We start from the raw sequence: 27,023 nt of genomic DNA on the forward strand, positions 1-27,023 counted from the left end.
GTTTAAGTGACTTTCGACAATTTTTGACTTTGATTTTAATTGTGGACTTATTTTTGGATTTTTGATAGAAAAATAAAATTTTAAAGATAATAGTTTATAAATTATAAACATATTAATTAGCTTATGAACTATAGCTAAAAATCCCATATATATGCGGGATAGACTATTGGCGAGTCAGGCTGACGCGGATCGAATTAAATTAATAAACATAGGTTATTTATGAGCTATAAAACTCTTTAGATGATCTAAGTTTGTTTACACATACTGCAATTGGCCCTTTCTTGATACTTTCTTTTGGTGTATTTTTGCATCATTTAATTTTGTGTGTTACATTGTTTGTTTTATGAAATATATTTATTGTTGTTTAGTAAATTGTTTGTGAATTTGGATTATAATTCACGTAAAGTAAGTACATCTATTATATTTTTGCTCAGTTTGAAAATCAATTAAATTGTTTCATTTTAGTTAATTATCTTATTTTAAAAAGAAAAGATCTTATGTTGGGTAGACGTCTAGAAAATAAATAATTTTCAATAAGAGATTTATTTATATATTTGTTCTTGTTTTGGTTGGAAGACATTGGTGTTTGGGTCCTTTTACTAATTTCTTTAATAAATAATTTTAACATTCTAGAAATTTCTGAATTATTAAACAATTACCAGAATGTAAAAAATATTAAATAAATATCACTGAGAGATCAATCAGTGGCTAATATCTCTTCATATTAATTTTCAAAAAACACCTAAAATGTAAGCATATTTATTATTCAAAGTCTCTGAAAAATCAAATTCTGTAATAAAAAATAAAAAAAAGTCAGTCTTGGGCCATTCAGCTTAAGGGTTAAAATATAAGTTTAAGGGAAATTTTCAGAAATTGTTATTTATTTTGGTGAACAACTTTTAATGCTTTTCTTAATTTAATGTCTAACCAAGTGTGTTAACACCTAGATGTCGGGAAAAAAGCCAAAAAAGTTATCTGGTGCACAAAACAGGAAAAGACAATTGCAACGAGTACAACTTGAACATAAATTGGCTGGATCGCTGAATAAAGTTTTAACTTCAGGACCACATAAAAAACGAAGAACAGAAAGTTCTGACGAAGCAAGTACTCCGTGTAGCTTTACTACAGGAAAAGAGAGGACACAAGATAACTATGAAGAAACAAATGTCACATGCGAAAATGAGACTGGCCTGTCTACAGAAGTTGCAGCAGAAGAAATATTGGATTCCGATTCAGCGAAACACGAAACTTCAAATTTTACTTTAAATTTTAATGATCCAGGTACTTGGTTGAATTATATAACTACCAATGTTAGAGATTGTTTAGTTGAGCATTGTTCGCGTCAAGTAGTTAATAAAGAATTTCCCAAAGATGAATCAGGCAGCAAGTTTTCTGATTCATACTATTATCGAACTTTAGCAAATGAAGAAAAACTTTACGAAGTTATTAAGTTTATTCAGAATCGCGAAATTCGGTTTTCTGTTTTTATTGCAAAATATTTGGTAGTCAAAATTCCCAACTTACTAACGAATACGGTTGTAACGATTGACAACATTTGAGTCATATGCGTTATGTATTTATTCATATGGAGTTTCTTCCCTTTTCTACCCCGCCCCTATTGGGGCGAGTCGATAGACTAAAAATACACAAGACAAGTTCCGCGAACATTAAAAACTGTTCAAAATACAGCGAATTTAAAATGTCGGTGATTAAGAAATGCATTATGAATTGCACACAACAAAGATTATACGAAACTGAGAAAAAATATTGGCAATCTGTTATAGATTAATCTACATAATACAACATTTATCAAGACAGTGATCCAGGTACTTGGATGAATTATATAACTACCAATGTTTTCAAAAACGTTTTGAAAATGATAACGGCAATTTCTTAAAGTTAATGAAAACTGTCGCTAAATTTGATTCGATAATGGCAGAACACCTGCATCGCATCCAAACAGCACAAAAAATGAACATTGCTCATTATTAGGTGATAAAATACAAAATGAAATCATCCATATAATTGCTGAAGCTATAAAATAAAAAATTTTAGAAATGGTTAACGAGGCGAAATATTATTCATTAATTTTTTAATTCATTAATTCCAAGGGCCAAGAGGGTAAATAGAGTGGGTGTAAAATGGATGAATCAAAAGATAAGGTATGCAATCTGGAAGAAGAACGTATTGTGGAAGAAACACAAAATGAGTATTTATAACAACCAGTTGCATGAGAAGTACAAAGAGTAGGCGAGGAAGGTGACTAGCTTGATAAGGGTAGCAAAAATGCAGTATGAGCAGCAGTTAGCTAAAGCGGCCAAAAAAAAAAAATCCTAAGGAGTTTTTTCGATATGTTGCCAGTAGAAGAAAAAAATGATTATGGTAGGATGGGATTGATTGGTGAAAACGGAGGAATGATAACAGCTGCAGAGGATGTAGTTGAGATATTTAATGAGCAATTTATAAAGATTTTTTTATTCTTGTGAGTGTGGTATCATGCAGAACTTGAACGCAGTGGGAAAGGAGGAGGAGGAGGAACTGTTGGTAAGTGAACAGGAGGAATATGAGGAATTGAATAGACTTGATGTAAATAAGGCTTTGGGACTTGATGCTATTTCATGACGTGTCTTTAGGGATGTGCCAGAGAGTTAACAACAGCTTTTGTATATCTTTTCAACATGAGTCTCTCACTGGGTCAAGTTCCAAAAGAGTGGAAAGAGGGTAAAATTGTTCCAATTCATAAAGGAGGTGATAAGAGTAAAGCCTTGAATTATAGACCAGCCTGTGTGTCTGGAGTTGTGGTTAAGGTATTAGAGAAGTTAGTTAGTACTAAGATTCAAATTGGGTTGACAACAGAAAAATACTCTTTGGCAGTCAGCATGGATTTAATAAAGGAAGATCGTGCTTTAGCAATCTGCTTACTTTTTATAATAAAGTGACAAGTGCGTTGGATAAGGGTGTTGTATATACAGTGGTATATTTAGATTTTGCAAAGGCATTTGATAAATTGCCACATGACAAGCTGGTAATTAAATTGGAACGGATGGGGCTGTACAGTAGATTGGTTCGCTGGATTGGAGATTGGCTATCTCATAGGTATCAGCGAGTTGTTTATGGAGGAGCGATATCCCAGAAGAGGAAAGTTACTAGTGGTGTACCTCAAGGGTCTGTTTTGGGTCCATTGCTGTTTAATTTGTATGTAAATGATATCTGGAGAGGTCTGAATGGTGATGTGCAGTTGTTTGCAGATGATGCAAAGTTGGGGAGAGCTATCAGGAGTAGCGCGGATGCTGTAGTTTTGCAAGAGGACTTGAATACACTGGTTGAATGGGTAAATAAGTGGGGTTGTCAATTCAATGTTTCAATATGTTTTAAAATTTGGGAAGCAGAGATGGGATGTAAAGTACACAATCGGTGAAAATATCTTGGAAGAAGTAGAGGAAATGAGAGATCTAGGAGTGATTGTAGACAAGGACCTAAAATTTCGGGGACATGTTACTAAAATAGTGAAGACAACACAGCGGATAATGGGAATGATGCGGAGGACATTGACTTATAGAAGTAAGGATGTTATGGTTCCTTTGTATAAGGCTTTGATCAGGCCACATATGGATTACTGTGCACAGATCTGGTCACCTGGTTTTCAAAAAGATGAAATTGCGTTGGAAAAAGTTCAGAGGCGATTGACTAAGGTGATTTCTGGTCTCTGGAATGTAGAGTATGAAAACAGATTGACAAAATGCAATTTGCAGAAATTGGTGGATAGAAGGAGGAGGGGGATATGATTGAGATATATAAACGGTTAAGAGGTTATTGCCAGATTAATGTCGGGGAGGTTTTACACAGAATGGGTGAGGATAGCAGGAGAACAAGAGGTCATTCCTGGAAGCTGTATAAGGAGGGGGTGAGCAAGGGAGTGAGGAGCAGGTTTTTTTGCATGGAGAGTGGTGAGTGATTGGAATGCTTTGCCCGAGAGTGTGGTGTGTGCAGAGACAGTGAATATATTTAAGGCACAGTATGATAAACTGTATGTATAACGATGGACCTCCCACGATGAGTCTTTGACTCCATGGAGGTTTTTATAATAATAATAATAATAATAATAATAATAATTATTATTATTATTATTATTATTATTATTATTATTATTATTATTATTATTATTATTATTATAAAATTCTTGACACTACTCTGGATATAAGCCACACAGAATAATTATCTATTGTTATTCGATTTTTAATCAATATAAAGATAAAAATATAGCAGAAATTCATGAACATTTTTTGGGTTTTCAATCTGCAGAATATACCACTGGCCAAGGACTATTTCAATTTATAAAAAATTATTTAAAACTATTGAATATTAATATTTTGGATTTACGCAGCCAAGCTTATGATAACGATTCAAATATGCAACACAAACATAATGGACTGCAGAAAAAAATCCTTGAAATAAATTCAAGAGTTTTTTTATTCCGTGTGTTGCTCATTCGTTAAATTTGGTAGTTAATGATGCAGCTAAGATATCCTGTGAATCTGTAAATTTGTTTGGAGTAATAGAGAAATTATATAATTGTTTTTCAATATCTGCGAAGCGTTGGGCTATATTAAAAAAACATATTCGTGTTTTAAATTTGAAACCACTTTCTGCTACTAGGAGTAGAAGCAATAAAGCCACTTAAAACTAATATCAAGGAAATTTACCAGGCTCTTTATGATATTACGGAAGATGAAACTAAAGATTCTAGGGTTCAGGCGGACAACTAAATTTCAAAGATTTATTCGTTTAAATTTATTTGCTCTGTTCATGTTTAGTACGAAATCTTTAGTCTCGTAAATGTTGCAAGCGAAATTATGCAGAATCCGACATTTGATATAGGAAAAAGTACAGAAAATCTTGATTATGTTATAAAAGAATTAAATACTCGCGGAACAGACAAATATTATGAAAATATTATTACAACTGCAAAAGAAGTAGCAAACGATCTTAATATTGATCCTATTTTTCCAGACATTCGCAAAAGAACAAAAACAAAAATGTTTGGTTACGAAGCATCAGATGAAACAACGCATGATCCTAAACAAAATTTTAAAATAAATTTTTTCTTCGCGATTTTAGACAAGACAATAACTTCAGTCACGGAAATATTCATACTCTTAAGACAACATAGCGAGGACTTAAAAGTTATAAGAGACATTAGCAAATTAAAAGATTGGAGCGATGAAGATTTAATGAAACATTGTAAAGATTTGCACTTAAAACTCTGCGACAATCAAGATTCCGACAATCGCGATATTGATGGTGTGACTTTATTTGAGGAATTAAAAACTTTGCAATGTTTTATTAAAAAAGAGTCGGCTCCTCAGGATGTTTTAAATTATATATATAAAAATCAGCTAACGCCTCTTATTCCCTTATAGGGAGTAGGCGAGGCCTTTATACCCTATCTAGCTTTTGGAGACTGAGTGGGCAGTTCATTCTCCATAAGTAGCCAATATATATACGAAAATAAATTAACCGACACGTTTCGAATACTGCGATTTTGATGCGTATTCATTTAACATTACCAATATCTGTAGCATCAGGGGAAAGAAGTTTTTCAAAACCGAAACTAATAAAAAATTATTTGAGGTCAACAATGTCTGGAGAGCGTCTAACGGATTTAATAAATATATCAATTGAAAATAATATTATAGATTCATTAGAAATTAAAGATATTGTTAAAACTTTTGTGGTGGCTAAAGCAAGACGGATAAATATGTAAAATAAATCAACATTTATCCTAATTGTTATATAGATAAAAGCATATCTCCAAATCATATTTGTTATGTAATATTTCTTTTTATATAAAAATAAAAGTAACTTTTGTTTATATATATATATATATATATTATAAAATTTAATATATATATATATATATATATATATATATATATATATATATATATATATATATATTATAAAATTTAATATATATATATATATATATATATATATTAGTTTATATATATATATTAAAAAATATAGATTTAATGATTTCAAAAACCGAGATAACATAAAGATTTTAATGAGAATAATACTACTAGTTTCGGCATATAACAGCCTTCATCAGGTATTCATAAAGGAAAAGAATAGTAATAAACATTGAAGTATCTAAACAAACTGGAAATTACAGGTAAAAATTGCCGCACATAATTGATACATAAAAAACGTTGTATTTCTTCAAGTTGTTCTAACAGGCGTGCCATTGTTTATTGCAAGTGTGCGTGCAGGCTCACGTGAACGCCAATATTGAATAACTGCAGGATGGCTATCTGGGATGTTATAACTCAAATTGTTGTTTAAGTGGACAGGATCCTCCTAGGCAATGCACAACAGAAACTATTAATTTTAAAGGTAGCATCTCCATTCCATACATTAGCACAGTCTCTAAAAAATTAGCTAAAGTCCTTAAAAAATACAATATCAGGACGTTCTTCACCACACTTCCTAAATCCGTTTTCTAATCAGCCATCCAGAGCCTACTCATCACAATCTAAAATATCCAGGTGTATATAAATTATGGTGCGATTGCAATATCCCTTATTTTGGACAAACTAACAAATCTATTGAACAACGTATAGAAGAACATAAGAGAGGCATCTCTTACAAAAGATCTCATGCAACTGCGTTATCCAGTCATGTTCTTTTTTCAAATAATCCTAATGATGATCAACAAAGCCACTCCGTTTGCTGGGATAGATTAGAAAATATCTTTCGCTGTGATGATGAGTTTGAGAGAAAAATTGTAAAATCAAGGGAAATCCTGCTGAACCCTATCCACTTAAACAACAATTTGAGTTATAACATCCCAGATAGCCATGCTGCAGTTATTCAATATTGGAGTTCACGTGAGCCTGCACGCACACTTGTAATAAACAATGGCACGCCTGTTAGAACAACTTGAAAAATTACGTTTTTTATGTATCAATTATGTGTGACAATTTTTACCTGTAATTTCCAGTTTGTTTAGATACTTCAATGTTTATTACTATTCTTTTCCTTTATGAATACCCGAGGAAGGCTGTTATTAGCCGAATCTAGTAGTATTATTCTCAAAATCTTTATAATAAGTTATCTCGGCTTTTGAAGTCATTAAATCTATATTTTTTAAAATGTATCACAACAACCGAGTAAAGGCCGATTATCACATATCTGTGTGTGTGTGTGTGTGTGTGTGTGTGTGTGTGTGTGTGTGTGTGTGTGTGTGTGTGTGTGTGTGTGTGTGTGTGTGTGTGTGTGTGTGTGTAGAAAATATTTTACCTTGGGTATAATAAATGTTAAAGATGCCAAGCTATTTTAAACCTGGTTTTACTCCATTTCCCAAGTAAGCAAACAGACAAATAAGTCAAGTTTGCACCTGCATGTATTGCAAGTCTAGCTGGCCATCAGAGTAGTGCAAGTCAAGGCAACTCATGGAAAAGGTGGAATAAGCTCTGATCACTATTCTTAATATTTACCCTTAATGCAAAGCACATCTCCTTGAGGAGATGTATGATGCTATGCATTAAAGGCAAGGGGCCACAACCCAGACCGGTTTCGACCTTTACTGAGGTCTCATCATGTGGGAGCCAGGCTAGAAATACCAAGATTTTAGTAATATATATATATATATATATATATATAAAAAAAAAATCAGCTAACGCCTTTTTATTCCCGTATATACGGGAGTAGGCGAGGCCATTTAGCCCTATCTAACTTTTGGAGACTGAGTGGGCAGTTCAATCTCCACTGGTACCCAATCAGAGACAGATGGCCCAAGGCTATCACTAATTAAGCGGTACGCAGTGAAGAGAGACGGCTCAAATGTGCCGCCATCTCGTGGTCTCTAACCCTAACACAATATATTTAATGTCTGAAATAATGTGGATTCTACGGTCGATTTTCTTGAGTTTACAGGACGAAAAACCCGAGTTTCCGGGAGGAAAAACCTGCTTGCCCGTGCCAGAGATCGACTAACTCGGGAACCGGTCGAAAAAAGGCTTAGAAAAATTTCCTCTAGTCGCCGACTAGACTCGAAACCAAGACTTCCTTCGTGCGGCCTAGCGCGGTGGTGTGCAAACGCCACATCCACTGAGCTACACAGGCTCTCTCTCTCTCTCTCTCTCTCTCTCTCTCTCTATATATATATATATATATATATATATATATATATATATATATATATATATATATATATATATATATATATATATATATATATATATATATATATATATATATATATATACATATATTCTGTTGTATTTATATATGAAAGAATAAACATTTTTGAAAATGTTTATTATAAAAATATTCCTTATTAATGAATTGCAGTGATTACAATGTTCTACTACTGTTAAATAACATTTTTTTATGTATGCATATAAACTGTTTTGTACTTTTAACAAAGTAAAATTTTTCGCAAAACTTTTTAATGGAAACATATTTTATGGGGCGCTGAGAAACGTTTCGTAGGCGCACACTGATAAGATCCCTCCATTTATAAGACGAACCCTACTTTTTGCAAACCCAAAATTAAGAAATCAATATTTAAAACATAAAACAGAACACCCTTGATATATTTTAAAACATTTAAAGTGTATTTAGTAATTAGGTAATGTTTTTAAGATATATACTAAGATGCATTTTTCGGGATGCATTTTCTGGGCTAACTTGGTTTGGGTTCTCATGGCCAACCCTTCTCTCCTCATGAATTTGAACCACCATTTCCTTTCCTGTGAAATCAACAATGTTCATTTCTCTTGCAAACCTTTTTGCCTCATATTGAATAAGCTTGGTTGACACACATATCGCACTCTGGTGCTGCTCCATAATCCAAGTGTTAAGCCTCTGCTCCAAGTTTGACCATTTTGCTGGTTTTCCTCTTAAGGCCCTGATATTTTTTTAAATATTCTTCTTTCTTCATCTTCATCTTCATCTTATATTATATTCTTCATCTTTCATTATTCATATTCTTCATCTTTTTTTGCACCTTGAGTAGTTGTTCTTCCTGTTTTCTCCACTGCCTAATCACACACTCAGTGGGAGGAGGTCCAAACTCTCTCTCTGAAGCTTTATTTCCATGTTCTTTTGCATAATTTACTTTTAACTTGAATTTTGAAGAATATAAAAATCGTTTTTTTTTTATTTTCGGACATAATATTTAGTACTCAAAATATTTTTAACGTATTAACTTACCCTACCAAAGAGTTGCAGACATATGAATGCTTTCAGAGTTCTGATTGGTTTATTCAGAATTATCCATTAATGACGCCAATCGACAGAGTTAACAAAGGCTAGTGATTGGCGGAAGATTGTTCGCGAAGACAAGGTACTAGCAGTTTTTCCACGGCAACGACGGGTTTCTCAATCGGTTACTCTCCATGTATAAGATGACCCCAATTTTTGGTCTAAAAATTTAGAAAAAAGTATCGTTTTACATGGAAAAATACAGTAATTTTCACTTGAAAAATCCAGTTATAACGAAAAGTCAGCACACTTCGAGCAGATCTTAGCAACTTAAAATATCTTAAAGGACAGGTGAAAAATAACAATATCAATAACAAACTTTTTAGAACATATAAATATAATTTGAGATGACTACAAGAGAAAAAGAGCAATCCCCTAAACAAGAAAATCGACCGTAGAGCCCAGATTAAGTCAAACAGAAACATATCCAGATAGGATTAAGTACCAATAGATGGCAGCACTTGCTTGCTGGTCTCTCCATCGGTGGCAGCTTATAAATAGTGAACGTCACAGGCCAGCTATCTCTGCTTGGCTACGGGTGGAGATTGAACTGCCTACTCAGTCTCCAAAAGCTAGATAGGGTTAAAAAGGCCTTGTCCACTCCCTATAATGGAATAAAAAAGCGTTAGCTTTTTTTTATATAATTTAAATAGAGATCTAAGAGAAAAGGCGCGTCTTTCACTCATCACGTTGAATGCCTGGCAAAGCTAATATAAAAAACTTTGGAATCATAATAATGAATTTCAAATAATAAACTTTGATAATGAGACACTTTTGGATCCTATATCAACAGACGAGTTGAAACTACTCTACAAAGTCGAAAAAAGCATAAAACACGACGTGAAGATAGTTAAATACGAACTAATCAAATATGCAGGTACAAATATCAAAATCCGTTTCTTTAAACTAATAAATAAAATATGGAATGGTGAACCACCACCAAAAGACTGGCAAAAAGCAATAGTTATTCCTAGACAGAAGAAGGGCCATATTAATAACTGTGAATATTATAGAGGAGTTAGTGTCCTAAACTCTGGATATAAAATCCATAGCAAAATTCTGAAAAATAGACTGTCACAATTCCATGAAATTAACACAGGAAAAGAGCAGAAGAGATTCAGAAGAGGCAGCTCTTGTGCAGATGGATATCTTACCTTAAAATGTTTATTGGAAAAGCATAAAGAATACAATGTGGAAACCCATATTGCTCTTTATGCTTTTCTAATAAATTTGGAAAACTAATTGATTATTCTTTGATTATTATGATTAATTGATTATTCTAAAGCATTTGACAGAGATAACCGCAATACACTTTTCGAGATATTAATAAATGATATAATTCCTCATCACCTAATTAAAGCGATCCATGATACATATACAGACAACATGATTGCAGTAAACGTTAATGGAAGAATCTTTGACTGAGAACCTATAAAGAGGGGAGTAAAACAAGGCTGTAGCCTATCACCCATTCTCTTCACAATCTATATGAATTCTATAGTAAGACGTTGGAGACTCAACAGTACATGGTTATATCCCATTTAACAAATGCGCTAATATAGACACAATATTGTTTGCAGATGATCAAGCAATACTTGCAACCTCTAAAACTGATCTGCAATACTCTATCCATAATCTTAACCTAAAAGTAAAAAAAAAATAATAATATGGAAATTTCAAAAGAGAAGTCAAAGGTACTTGTCTTTATGGGACGAGAACTAATAAATAAAAGATCTTTAAACAATACAATTATTGAACAAGTAACTCTTTAATACCTTGGATATCATCTAACCTACAGAGAAGAAGAGATATAGAAATGAAAATTACAAATTTCAATAGAGCTTTAAATATTAAAAATCAAGTTTTTGAAACCTCGAAGATACAAAAACATATTCGGATTAGAGCTCATAAAACATTAGCAAGACCAGTGTTGACTTATCAAAGTAAGGCGTGGACTATCAGAAAATAAGAGGAGAGAAGAATAACTGCAGCAGAAATGAGATTGAGGAAAAGAACCGCAGGATACACCTTGATAGATCATAAATGAAATAAAGAAATCACGGAAGAAATGAATGAACAACCAATTATAGAATATATTCACAACTATATATGGATATGGAAATAGTACATTGGAAGAATGGACAATAGTATAATCTCCAAACAAATCCCTGAATACAAAAACCCGTGGGGAAGAGATCAGTTGGAAGACAATACAAAAGATGGGATGAGACTGTAACAAGTCCAGAGGCCTAATGCAAGATGAAGTATAATATGAAATAAATATGACCAACAATACATGTTGAAAATTCTGTATGTATATATACAGTATATATATATATATATATATATATATCTGTACACATACACGCACATATATATGTGTGTGTGTGTGTGTGTGTGTCCCGGATTGTCCCGAACTCAGATGAGTATTCCTCGAGCCATGCCTTGATGACTGTGGCCAAGTAGTGGCCGTCCACACTCCATTAATGAAGTGTTCGACATAGACTGTCCAGGATAGTACAGACCAACTGCAGGATAATGGCTGAAATCCATCCAGTTTCAAGGTACAAGCAGCGACTGTGAGTAAACGGTACTGTGCTCCCTGCACACCATGAGCTATGGGAGCTTACGTCCTAATCGTAATGCTCGATGATGCGCTGTTGACAGCTCAGCATCGGTCATTACCCTTCGCTTGCTATCTGGACCATCAAAACTGAACCCCTGGAGAGTGGACCAGAGGATGGTGCGCTTTCAACAACATGAGGCCATGACCCCGTCTTGCCAGATCGGCTCTGTGCAAGCAGGTGATGGCTCTGTGATGGTTTTGAGAGCCGTTTCATGTTCCACATTACTTCCCTTAGTGTGTCTGGAGAGGTCCTTGAACGATGCTAGCTACCAGAATGGCCTGGCTGATCACCTACACAATTTCATGTCCTCATGCGTCCTATAACCGATGGTCTGTTTCAGCAGTGCAATGTGCCATCCCACTTGGCCACAGTCACCCAGGCATGGCTCGAAGAATACTTATCTGAGTTTGAGACAATCCGGGGACCCAAGGCTCCCGGATTTAAATCCAATCGAATCTTTCTGGTATACCGTAGAGCGAAAAATCAGATCCATGTATCCGGGCCTTCTAAGGCAGATAATGTTGCAAAAGGCATGGCTGTAATTACCTCCAGTAACTGTGTCATCTGGTGGAGTCAATTCCTCAAAGAGTACAGGCTGTTATTCTCGTTAGAGGAGGACGGACATGGTAACTGGTAAGTATCTCTAATATTTCGTCCATTGTTTGTATATAGAAAATTCAATTTCGACAAAACCAAAGTCATTTCTTTCAATATCTGCAGACAAATTCCAATCCGAACAATCATTCTTTGGAAAAAGAAGAAACATTCGAATTTTGGAATTCAATCTAGTACATTCCTATTGAAAATAAGAAACATGTCTCGTGAATTAAGAAAATAGAATCGAAAATGAAATAAAAACAAATGCGGTCGTTATTATTTAAGAAATGTTTAATGCACAAGCTAGAAAATTAAAAAAAAAAACTTAGAGCATTGGCAAAGAAGACGAATTACCTCGGTTTGTTTAAAAATAAGGATGAGAATACAGTAACTCTCATCCAATAACATGCCTCCAACAACTTTTAAGCTGTTCCCTGCAATCATTGAAAATTCTATAGAACATTCTCAGATAATCAAATTTATCCGATTGAACAAAGGGGGTAATTTTCAAAAATCTAGAGGAACAAACGACCATATCTTTATTTACAACATAATCCTCAGAAATTGAAAATGACGAAACACGAACATGACATGGAAAAACACAACTAGAAAGCATTTGATTACATTCCTTCCACTCTTGGATCTTAAAATCACCAAAAATATTTGGAATTTGCAAAAACATATGTTCTTATGTGGCTGCTGCTAGGAAATTATAAACAACTTTAATAGTTAATAATGAACCATTCGGAGGTTTTACATTAGATTTTTACATGGAATTTCCCAAGGTGATTCTCTATCACCATAACACTTCAACATTTCTTTGATACCTTCATCCATGATTTTGAAGAAAACAAAACTTATGTGAAATTTCCAAAAATAATAATAAAATTTCCAGTTTGCTGTTATATGGATAACCTGAAGTTATGTGGAAAATCTGCACAACTAAATACGGTTCGTATTTTCTGTCAGGACATCAAAATAGAATTTGGTTGAGATAGATGCGCAATTTTTTAAAAGAGGAAAAATGAATAAAGCTAGCAATTTAGATTTTTAACGGGAGAGATGTAATTTCAGCAAACGCCCACCATAAATACTGACGAATATGAGGAACAAGTGATATTCTGCACTTAACAGTGGAACAGCAAGCAGCAGCGAAATACATCAAAAGAGTCAGGAAGGTTCTGAGTAGAAATTTAAGTTGAATACAATTCGAGCAATGAACTTACTGTACTAGTCATCCGATACACAGTTGACTTTCTAGATTGGAAATCATTCTTCCATAAATCATAGACCAAACCTTAATCGTAACGATTGCCTTACTGTCCCAAGAGTTTGGGAAATTGTTATTCACAGTTGTGTTAATTAGATTTGTATCATTCATAATAATTAACTTAATTAATTATCATTTCAACCCAGTAGTTTTACTTTAACAAACGTGCAACTACTTGGGCTCTGCATTTCGTACAGAGGGATTCACATTTGGCACACGAGCTGTACTGTTTTATTGTCCAAATCCATTAGCGTAGTTTTTCGCCCTCACTGATGATGTAGTATATGTAAGACGAGACATTTGTAAAAGAAATAATATTTTTTTACTTTGCCACACGAGTGAATTTCTAGTTATGCGCGCTCCACGGGTCTTACTATTTAAAAAAGTCTTATTCCTGCATAAAGAAACTACAGCACAGAAGATCATTCTACTAGCAAAGCTCATAACTATACACCAAAGCCAGAGATTATTGATTTATTAACGAGCTACAAATTTCAAAAAAGGAATCAGCTTTAAATACAAAAACATCAGAAATGGAAGCAGATCTAACAACCACGTTAAATCCTGACTTACTGAAATAAGAAATATGCAACGCTATGGGGAGGATAGCAAAAAATGCCCTAAATTACCAGCAGAACAGTGGACAGTTTATTTATCTATCTGACATATTTAACAGAAGATTAACTTAATGGTCACAAATTTGCCTTTTCAACCAAAAGTATTGTTCATGTCGATTTCATAAACAATACTGAAAAGACATCGATATTCTCTATAGTGATCAACCTATAGATTTCGTTTTAATGTTGTGAAAATCATTTATCTTGCGATACCACTGGAATTCAATATATCATCTTCTGAGTTGAAAGTCGTAGATTCTTTATAACGCAATAACAATATAGTCATTATAAAGGCTAACAAAGGAAATATCACAGCAGTGCTAGGCATCAAATCGCATGAACGAAAAATGGAATTACCCTTATGTGAACGGAATATATATTCCAAGATTATTAACGATCCTACCAAAAGCCAAACTAAAAGCTTATGAAGCTATTGAACAAAACGACACCCATAGACCAGAGACTGCTAAAAAAACTAAGAACTTATCACACAAGACCTCCCAGAATATATGGAGCACCAAAGCTACACATATGTAATTGTCCACTTATGCCTATTGTTTATTTTATAGGCTGTCAAACTTTTGATTGCAAAAGATGAGTGTTGGACACTCAAATTTTGCAATCAAACATTCCACAGAATGTTTCAGAAGAATTCGATATTAAACTGGCATCTTCATGCACTATTTACCATAATTGTCCAGTCATTTTAACAATTTACAATTGATTAAGGTTCAATTTAGAATTGAACCTTAATATCGGGTGGGTCCACTTGTTGCTTTGATCACCTCCTTCACCCTTTGAGGAAGGCTTTCCATAAATACGCGACAGACAGGTGAAATTTGTCTCCATTCTTCCATCAAAGAAGCACTGAGCTCAGCAACAGATCGAGGATGTGCTACTCTGGACCTCAATCGCCGCTCCAATTCTTCCTATGTGCTCGATGGGGTGAGGTCAGGACTCTACGAAGGCCAGGGTAGTCGTTTAACAGCGATCTCTTCATACCATTCCACAGCATAGGCAGTACCTGATTATACAGAATATCAAGGTATTGAGCTGCCTTCATGGAACCATGGACAACGACCACTAGTCCCACTCCAAACTACCTGAATGCACTCCATACCATTATTTCTCCACCACCAAACTTTACTATGGTAACAAGGCTGCCTCTACACCCACATGCTGCCATCAGACTGGAAACAGGAGAACCTTGATTCATCGCTCCAGAGTACCACTTTCTACTGGTGAATTGAACAATTCACATGGTCTTTGCACCTAGGAAGACGAACCACTTTGTTCGTTGTTGTGATGTTCTGCTTGTATGCCGCTGCTCTGCCGTGGAAACCCAGTAAATGGAGTTATTTTCGTACTTTATTAGTGCACACCATGTTACTCGCGCGCTCTGAAACTCATCACGGATGACCTTTGTCGATTTTAGCCCGTTTTTGCTAGCTACACGTTTTGACATCTTCCTGTCCCTGTCAATCATTTTTGGCAGCCGCCCTGGATGTTTTGCTGCACTACTGATGCCAGAACGTCTCCATTTGTTGATCACATTACCAACCGATTTTGGATGCTTCCGTTGAGCGGTAAAGGCATGTATGGACATGCCACTAATGTGACAGCCCAAAATGACACCTCTCGATGTACCTGAGTTCACAGCGTGTTGCCATATTCCTGTATTCAACTGCTTTGATAAAATTCTGCTTCCTACTATCTGTATTCCGATTTTTATGTTATTAACAAGCCTGGAATGTTCCATAACTTCAAATAACAGGGATGTCCGGACAATTATTGGTAGATAGTGTATATGATGGCCACTTCACGAATATTCCGCATATGGAAACAATAGACGTTTTATTAAAGTTTTTCCAAAAGACATAGAAGATCTATTCATATTCACATTCACATCAGGATACTGTACATGGAAACGGCAGCTATACCAACAAGAGGAGGAACGGCTATGGGTTGTACACTATCATCTAAACTAGCAAGTTATTATTTGGAACATCTGGAAGAAATGATCTTTGCTCTTGACCCAAAAGCATCTATTTGGCTACGATGCATGGATGACATATCTGCAGTATGGAATCACACAGATGAGAGCTCCATTGGTTTTTACAAAAAATGAACAATCTACACCCCCGAATGAAATTTATATTAGAAACAGAAACATCAAGTGGAATATCCTTTATCGAATTTCATATCAAACGTAACCCTGATGGATCGATTTCTGCTTCCCTCTGTAACCCGACCTTTACAGGACGCTCTATGCACAATACATCAGCACACCACCCATCTCAGAAATATAGAATCATAAAATCGTTAATGTCTACAGGGCACAGGATTTGTTCTCCTGAAGACAGCTCAAACAGAATTGGGAATAATTAAACAAACGGCTCTACTAAATGGTTTCAATCCAAAACTAAAAAAACAGTTAACACAACTTCCAGGAAATATCTAAGATAGGAAGTAAAATCACACTCGACTCCCATACCTTATAGCAAAAGCATCTCTGAACGAGTAGCAATGATTATAAAAAAAATCAACCTATCTATGCTCAAAGGCATCAAGCAAATTCATAATCTGTTACCCTATCCAAACGAAAAACTCTCAACAGTGATGTTACGTGGAGAATAACAAGTACTATGTTCATGCAATCTGTAATAGATAACTAGGCGGACCATATTTCCTTGAGACAAAAACGGGACATTGGGATGGCAAAAAAGGGACGGAGGTTATGTAATATTCTGTATTCATGAAAAAGGTAAGACGATAAAAAAAAGCTCTATTACACAAACATATTGAGCTTACCACTATTCTTCAGTGAGAACCCATACAAAAATTTAGGGAGATGTAGAGGGGGAATATTTCACCACGATCACACCATGAACATTTCTCCGATGAAGTGATCTTACGCATTAAATTTCGGTCCTTCAACAACTTATCATAAAACTATACACACTCTATGACACAATTTTGTCTTACAACTCACATAGCCCTCATTGTCTCAACACTTAATCTAGATTTCTCCTTTAACCACATACTGGTCATAACAGAAAATATTCTCTCAACAGGCGTTGTACTTCCTGGAGGATAAAGAATAAACTCTACAATATTACAAAAGTTTTGAAAGTGTAGGCGTTTATGGCTCATTTCAGAAAAAATCTGTACCCATCGTTCAGATACAGGAATGTTTTCTTTATTCCATGTATCATACTGCCTCACAATTATAGATATGAGGAGTCCATTGATCGAATACACGATTTTCTTTTGTTTCTGTGTGTGTGTGTGATGAGTTCCTCGTTTAGGCTGTCCTATATTTCTTTCCATTCAGGTGTCTTCCTTAGTAGCACCCACTTGAACTGGACTTGTTGACATATTCTAAGCTGGTTTCATAGAAATTCTCAGCTATCTTAAAAAAACTTAGCTCATTAATTTCTCCTGAATCTACTAATATTTTCAGTTGTTTTTTGACATCAGTAGTTACAAACACTTACTTTTCTGGACTCTAAATTGTTTACAAGATTTTCAATGTTCATGGCTAATTCTGTAGTTGAAATATTATCGCGTTACGATGCGTGACACGAAATATTTGTAATAATATTTTTTTGAGAGCGTGTGTAGCTCAGTGGAAGTGGCGGCATGGCAATTTGCACTCCATGACGCTTGATCACACGAAGGAAGACGTGGGTTCAAATCTAGTCGCTGACTGAAGGAAAATTTTCTAAGCCTTTTTTCGACCGGCGTCCGAATTATTCGATCTCTGGCACGGGCAAGGAAGTGTTTTGTCCAGTAAACTCAAGAAAATCGACCGTGAACCCACATTATTTCAGACAAAAACATATCCTGTTAGAGTTAGGTACCAAGAGATGACAACACTTGTTTGCCTGTCTCTTCATTGGTGAATGCTTATAATTAGCAATTGTCTTGTGCCAGCCATCTCTGATTGGCTACCGGTGGAGATTAAATTGCCCTCTCAGTTATCTTCAAAAAGCTAGACTAAAAAGCCTCGCTTGTTCCATATAAGGGAATAAAAGGCGTTAGCTGATTAGATTTTTTTCTTGGATTAAACTGAAACATTAAGCACATTTTTTTAAAAATAATCTGAATTGCTAATTGTGTTTTTTTCTTCGACACGAATTACTTCAATATCATTCGTCTGGAACTTTTCGTGTTTCCTGCACACATAAAGTGACAAGGCAAAATAAATATGAAGCAATGATAGTTGCATTGTGTTATTGATAAGACAACTGGCAAATCAGACGACAAAATTATCATAAAACCAAATGCAATATTCAATCAAAATTTTTTATTAAAAAAAAATAGAAGCATGGATTCGATTACTAAAATTCGATACTATTAAACAGGAGTTGCAGATAAAGAAAAGGTTGTGGAAGACGTATGTAGAAAAAGGTGATGAGCGTTCCAATGAGCAATATAATGTACAGGCAAAGAGAGTAACCTGTATGGTAAGGAAAGCCAAAGCTAATTATGAGAGGAAGCTAGCTGATGAATCCAAAAGAAATCCTAAAGAGTTCTTTCGCTATGTGGCTAGTAAAAGGAAGAATATCCATGGAAAGATCACTTTAAAAAGTGTTGATGGTAGGGAAATTACAGAAGCTAATCAGATAGTTGAGTTGCTTAGTGATCATTTCGCAAAAGTGTACCATCTTCGTAGTGATAGTGCAATGTCAAATGTGCCATTGACTGATGAGAGTATAGAGATAGACGAAATTGAGGTGCTTAATATAATAAAGAACCTTAATGCTAATACTGCCATTCAGATCCCATTGGGTTAGATGGCATATCGGCCCATGTGTTACGAGAATGTGCAAGAGAATTAGCAACTCCTCTCACCAGGATGTTTAATTTAAGCCTCAGTTCTGGTAAAGTGCCAATAGAGTTGAAAGAGGGGAAAATAGTTCCATTGCACAAGGGAGGCTCTAAGACTGAGGTTGCAAATTATAGACCAATCAATATATCTGGAGTGGTGGTTAAGATTTTGGAGAAATTGGTTAAAATTAGAATTCAGGACTGGGTGGACAGCAATATGATAGTTTATAAGGGGCAACATGGTTTTGTGAAGGGTAGGTCTTGCCTAAGTAATTTGCTTACTTTCTATAATAAAGTAACAGTGGAGTTGGATAAAGGAAATCCTTACTCAGTGATACTGCTTGACTTTGTAAAGGCTTTCGACAGGATTCCACATGGAACTCTGCTAAATAAATTAGAACAAATGGGTTTGGATCCGAAGATGGTGATTTGGATTAAAGGATGGCTGGCGGACAGATATCAAAGAGTGGTTTACGGAGAAACTGAGTCCAGGAAAAGGCAAGTGACTAGTAGTATACCTCAGGGTTCAGTTCTTGGTCCTCTATTGTTTAATTTGTACATCAATGATATTGGAAATACCTTGAATGGAAATATCCACTTGTTTGCTGATGATGCAAAATTGGGAAGAGCGATAATCAATTCAAATGATGTGGATATTTTACAGGATGACTTAAATAGGCTGACGGTATGGACTGAGGTAAATGGCTGTCAGTTCAACGTGGCTAAGTGTAAGGTGATGCACTTCGGGAGGATGACATCGCATGCTGTTTACTATATTAACGGAACTGAACTGCAGGAAGTTGATGAGACAAGAGACTTGGGAGTTATTGTGGACAGAGAACTTAAGTTTAAAGCGCATATTGCAAAGATTGCCAAAACATCACATCAAATTACATAGTTGTTGAGGAACACACTAACAAGCAGGGATAGGGAAGTTATTGTTCCACTCTATATGGCATTAATAAGGCCGCATTTGGACTATTGTGCACAGATCTGGTCGCCAGGATTTCTTGGTGATGCGGAAGTGGTGGAGAGGATTCAGAGGCGGGTTACAAAGATTGTTGCAGGTCAGTGGGATGTTCCCTATGAGGATAGATTGATGATCTGTGAGCTCCAAAAACTAGCTAATAGACGTAGGAGAGGAGATATGATAGAGGTATTTAAATTGTTAAAGGGATTTTACAGGATTGATACTGATGATATTCTTAAGACCAGTGCAGGATGTGAGAGAACGAGGGGCCATCCCTAGAGATTGTGTAAGAGTGTGGTTATCAAGGGTGTTAGGACTAGATTTTTTAGTTGGAGGGTTGTGAATGGGTGGAATGCTTTGCCAGAGGTGGTTGTGAATGCTTCAACTGTGAGTTAATTTAAGGAGAGGGATGACAGGTATTGTGTAAATAATGGTTAATGTGTCAATGTCGGGTCTCCCGCGATGAGTCTTTTGACTCCATGGAGACACCGTTAAAATAATAATAATAATAATAAATCAAACGATCCCTTCCTTTCAGAATGAAAGTAGCGATACGCTCCTAAGAATGCGTAACAACTACTTATAGCGATTGACTCAAGAAAGGGAAATCGCACGAAGAATATGAAAATGCTCAAAAATAATACCGATAATCAAATTTGGGCACGAAGAATTGGATAAAGTTAATAAATACAGAATACATAATCTCATAAATATCGCTAGAAAGACACTAGGAAAATCTTCAGCAGACCAAATAATGCATTTAATCTTTTGAGCAAACTACTGAGTCGAAATCAACATGCATTTCGACCGCAGTTATTAAGGATGTTTGGAGGGGAAAGAAATAAAAGACGGCGTAACACTTACTTCGTTCGACGTTCAAAGCACCTGCGAAAACGCTTAGCGGCAAGACATAATTAATCAGTTATGGGATTTTGGATATCCAACAAACCCATTCAACCTTACAATTTTTTATTTTTAAAATGTTTGTGGCCTACCCGTTGAAGACTCGATCACCTACTGTTTATTCTAATTTACTGGACTCTATTGAGATGCCTTTAGTACAACGTGTCATCACTTCGAGGTATCATGTGGCTGCTGCTGCAAAAAAAAAAAAATACAGATTATAGGAAATGTATTCTTCAAAATTATCTCATTTTTCCAATGGGTTAATTCATTGGTGAGAGTGCAACGTCATAATGTTAGAATATTAATCATATATGGTAATCAAACTCGTGTAAATACGTGTAATATATACCTACTGTGCAAATTATACTGTAGGTCTATTATTACTGGAAGGAAATCTCTCTCTCTCTCTCTCACTCTCTCTCTCTCTCTCTCTCTCTCTCTCTCTCTCTCTCTCACACACACACACACACACACACACACACACACACACACACACACACACACACACACACACACACACACACACACACACACACACACACACACACCAATTGTCATTGATTCGGATTCCTTTTTTGCAAAGGATTTTTCGTATGAAGATAAGTTGGCCTGCCACATCCTGGAAAATGGATATTTTCCCTTCGCCACATCTATTGACATCATCGCTTTGTCATCTCTGACCTCATAGCCTCTTTTGCCGTAATTCCAAACAACACCGACAATACTTTGATGGCATGATAACTGTGTAAGATCTAATACAACAGTGGCAGACCGAGAGGGGGGGGGGAATGGGGGCCCCCAAAGAAAAAGAAACCACTAGAAAATTTCTCAAAAATCTTTTCCTAATTAAGATTCTTTTTTTTTTTTTTTAATTTCTGTTGTGTCGTGTATTCTATTTCTATACTACTTATGAATTAGCGATTATTGTAGATGCTCGGTCATGGGTCGTATGCGATAAGTAGTGTGTATTCTCAAATCGTCTGCTCAACTCGGGCCCTCCAATAATCCTGAGTGCGCTACTGTAATAGAATATATATGAACGAATCCTTTCCCACAGTAAAGAAGTTTAATTTGTGCTTTTAATTAAAGTTCTTTACTGTGGACACGTTTATTTTTTATTGCTATTCTAACAATAATCACAATAACAATATTTTTTCAGAAAAACTATTAACTAGCAGTGAGAGAACTTTGTTTATCTGTTTTCTTTGTTAAATTATTCATATAGAGATGCTCAAAATGAAATTCTCATATAAGAAGTTTGGATTTGCTTTATCTGCAAGGAAGAAATGTCAGTAATGCTTGGAAATGATCAACGACAATGATTCGTCTATTCTGGCTGGCCCACGTGCGCATGAAAAAAACATTTTGTGCGCAAGTGTCCAGTCGCAGATTCAAAGTGTGCGTAATATAATATTTCTGATATTAATGTTGCTCTTTTGTCGTCTAGCGATGCAGGCTAAAACTAACTACGTATAATGTATTAAGTTGGAATAGGTTTAGGTAATATTGGAGAAAGGAAACTCGGGTTTTTCGTCCTGTAAACTCAAGAAAATCGATCGTAGAACCCACATTATTTCAGACATTAAATATATTGTGTTAGGGTTAGGTACCACGAGATGGCGTCACATTTGAGCCGTCTCTCTTCACTGCGTACCGCTTAATTAGTGATAGCCTTGGGCCATCTGTCTCTGATTGGGTACCAGTGGAGATTGAACTGCCCACTCAGTCTCCAAAAGTTAGATAGGGCTAAATGGCCTCGCCTACTCCCGTATATACGGGAATAAAAAGGCGTTAGCTGATTTATATATATATATATATATATATATATTTTTTTTTTTTTTTTTTTTTTTTTTCTAAGCCTTTTTTCGACCGGTTCCCGAGTTAGTCGATCTCTGGCACGGGCAAGCAGGTTTTTCCTCCCGGAAACTCGGGTTTTTCGGGTTATATATATATATATATATATATATATATATATATATATATATATATAACTGAAGCGGTATCGAATTGCATAGCTAGAACGGGGAGAATAAATCACGAGGAATTTAAATGGAGAAAGAGTATCAATAAAACGAGTGAGTGGGCTCTTGAGCAATATAAATCACAGGTAGAAGGTGTAACATCGTGAGCGTGAGGAAAGCAAAACGAGATGATGAGAGAAAATTAGCCGTTAGCCCAATCCCGATACACGAATAACAGAACAAGGAATGATAACTTGAATAAATGCTAATGAAAGGGGGATGGTGACACAAGCAGAAGAAATCGTTGATTTACTGGATGAGCACTTTCAAAGCTGTCTCATTCGCGCGTAGATAATACACTGACCAATAATGCAGGATAGGGAACAGAACAGAGGTAAAAAATTGGAACTGGTTAGATATTAAAAAGTATCAATGGTAATACTTTCATAATGTTAAATGAGATATTATCCCATTAGTTAGAAAGTGAGCCTTCGGAGCTCAGGTTTAGATGAGCACTTTGGTCAGAAAGATCCGGGCTCGAATTCTGTCTATGAGATGAGTAACTTTTATGAGGTATTTTTCAATCAAATGGTGAGTTAGCCGTTCTATTACGGAGGTGGCGATTTTTTTTTCTCTAGGAAGCTCTGGTTTATTCGTCACTTAGAACAGACAAACCGGCCCCATGAACATACAGATGTATAGGCATAAATACTCTCCCTTAGGGGAGTGGTGCACTCAGGATTTAATCTTGGAGGGGGCCGAGCGCTCAGGATTTAACCTTTTGGGGGAGGTCGAGTTGAGTAGACGTTTTGCGAATACACACTACACATCGCATACGACCTATAACTGAGCATCTGCAGTGATCGCTAATTCATAAGTAGCACACAACATAAATAAAAAAATGAATTTTAATTAGGAAAAGATTTTTGGAAATTTTTCTAGTGTTTTTTGCTTTTCTTTGGGGCGTTCCCGGGCCCCTTGGCCCCCCTCTGAGTGCGCCACTGCCTTAGGGAATGAGGAATGGCAAGCTGTCTACATTAATTGCCTAAAAAAAACCCAAATTGGGGGATGAATCCGTATTAGATGGTCAAGAATAAAATTGAATAGAAAGTGGGAGAAATCTAGCAGTGCCCCTGACCACTATTTAACGTCTCAGCACTGAGAAAGTGGCAAGACAGTAGAATTGAGGTAACGAATTAAAAACTATTTTGTCTTAAGAGTATCAGTGTATTTCAAAAGTTGGAATGTGGAAAAGAGTAAATAGAATTCAGTACTGGACTCTACATACAGGACTAAAATATTCTATGAGGAACAGCATGAATTTGCGATGGGGAGTTCTATATTAAGAATTGTCTTTTTAATGTTACCACCACCCACAAAAAAAAGTTCGGTGCCTATAACATTCCAAGGATATTTTCTGTATATTTATCGATTTTCTCTTTTACATTTTTTAATCATATTGACGTAATGCTCAGAGCCTGTGTAGCTCAGTAGAAGTCGCTGACATTTTCTAAGCCTTTTCTCGATCGGTTCCCGAGTTAGTCTATCTCTGCCATGGGCAAGCGAGTTTTTTCTCCGGGAAACTCGGGTTTTTCATCCAGTAAACTGAAGAAAATCAGACCTCAAACCCACACTATTTTCAGACATTAAGAATACTATATTGTTAGGGTGCACAAGATGGCGGCACTTGTTAGTCGCCTTCTTCACTGAGTACCGATGAATTAATGATAGACTTGGGCCAGCTATCTCTGATTGGCTACCAGTGGAGATTGAACTGCCCACTTAGTCTCCAAAAGTTAGATAGAGCTAAAATGGCCTCATTTTATTCCCTGTACCAAAAAAAAAAAAAGGTTAGCTCAGCTAATCTACATAATTCGAAAAAAGTGTTTCTGAGAAGAAACCAGAACGGAGGACTGTCATTTGGACAAGATGTTTCCTGCTTTTAGCTCTTTCAAAATTCATTTTGAATGAGTTAGTAATTTTATTTCAGTTATTCCATGCTTTATTATAAGCAGAAAAAGAAAATGGAGTTTCGGATCAGAGCCAAGCACAGTGCACTCGATTCTTCAGTTATATGGCTTTGGGAGAACTAAGCTTTAGTGGCCGGCAATTTAAAGTGGAATGGTGAATAAATGCTTACCTACGAAGGTCATTTGGATGATTACATATGTTCGAATCTCATCATGATGAGAGGAACTATTATATATATATATATGGGCATTTTCAGTTGACCAATCCCATATGAATGTAGCCTTTTCACCAGTTAACTCAGGTTTTCATTCTATCTATATACAGGCAAATCGGCGAGAGAATATACACAATTTACAACAATCAGTAACTCTATATAGGTTTCATAAGATGGTGCGATACCTGTACATACAGATGTCAGGGCTGCTTCTCTATCATAATAGGCTAATTAAATAAATAAGTATTAGTACAAGTACTCCACTCCTACTATGCTGACATACTATGAGTGGCCCAAACACTAATATGATCAATTATCGCCCCACGGTTCCGGAAACACTTAAACTTAACAGACGCAAAAAATAAACTTTTTACTCGCCCTAAATCTAGGTAGTACTTTAAAAAACTGTGAAGACGAATAATAAAATTCAGGAAAACAATTAGCAGTCACTGCAGAGCCAGGTCCACTTATCATCATGTACTCGGTTACAATATCCAGTTTTTGTAAGCAAATTAAATAACTAACGTATATTAAAAAAACCTTTCATTATGTAAAATGTTTAATCATTTAATTGTTATGTGCATTCCAGTCGCTTCCGACTCTTGGTGATTATGTGAACAAAGGCTCTACACCTCAATCAGTCTCTTGTATTTTCTGTTTGAAATGTCAGTTCGAGTTGGCAAGTTCTTTTATGTTGTACGTCCAACACTTGTGGTCTTCCTCTTCTTCTCATGCCCTCAATCTTCCCCAACGTAAATGGCTTTTCCAATGATTCACCTGCTCGCATATTTCCAAAATATATTAACTTCTGGTTTAGCGATTACTGAAGTCCAGGAGCATTCTGTCTTTATTCTTTCTAAAACCTTCTTATTAGTCATTCTTGCAGTTCATGGGATTCTTAATAGTCTCCTTCACGCCCATAATTCGACTGAATCAATTCGCTTTCCGTCTTTTTTCTTAATAATCCAGTTTTCACATCCATACATCACTACTGCAAATATGATTGCTTTCACCATTTTAGCATTTGTAACCTTACTAACATTTCCATCTTTCATAATTTTTGTCAGGTTTAACACAACTTTTCTCCCCTTTCAATTCTTCTTAATTTCGCCAGCAAGTTTCCTTGCTGTCATTAATAATCCAGCTTTCACATCCATATAACACTACTGGTAATACCAATACATTGACATTTCTAACTTTCACGGCCATACTAATTTCTGTCTTTCATAATTTTTTTCAGGTTGAACAGTTTTTTCCCCACATAGCTATTAATTTCATCTTCACATTGGTCATCATTCCTTATTCTGCATCTTAGTAAATCATAACTTTCAACCACCTCTGTTTTATCTTCCTAATCTTAAATTCATCCAAATTGCCAGAAGCCATTACTTTTTTGCTTTCCCTGTTAACTAACAGAATTAACTGAACCAGTTTCACATTTTTATTTTTATTTTGGAGGTACTTGGTAAGGATTACTCCAACCATATCCCAAGAACCTTCCCTGCTGACTTTTGGGTATGAAACTTCTTTGGCCATAAAGAACCATTGTGTCTCCATTCCATTGACTGTTGTTTAGTCTCCTGGTCATAGTGATGAAGCATATTTCATCAACAGCAGGGGCACACCAGTAGTGTCCAGCACCTGTGTGCGAAACTTTAGTTGGTGCCCCTATCCCCCCCACCTCCAATAAAAAAAATCACTTTAAAAACGTTTTTTTTTTTAAAGTATTTCCTCCTCTTTGCCGCCTGTGTGCATCGCACACATTGCACATATGACCGGCACTCCCC

This window comes from Typopeltis vanoorti, chromosome 8 (assembly GCF_054136105.1).
Source record: "Typopeltis vanoorti isolate ZY-2024b chromosome 8, IOZ_Tvanoo_1.0, whole genome shotgun sequence".
Lineage (NCBI taxonomy): Eukaryota > Metazoa > Arthropoda > Arachnida > Uropygi > Thelyphonidae > Typopeltis > Typopeltis vanoorti.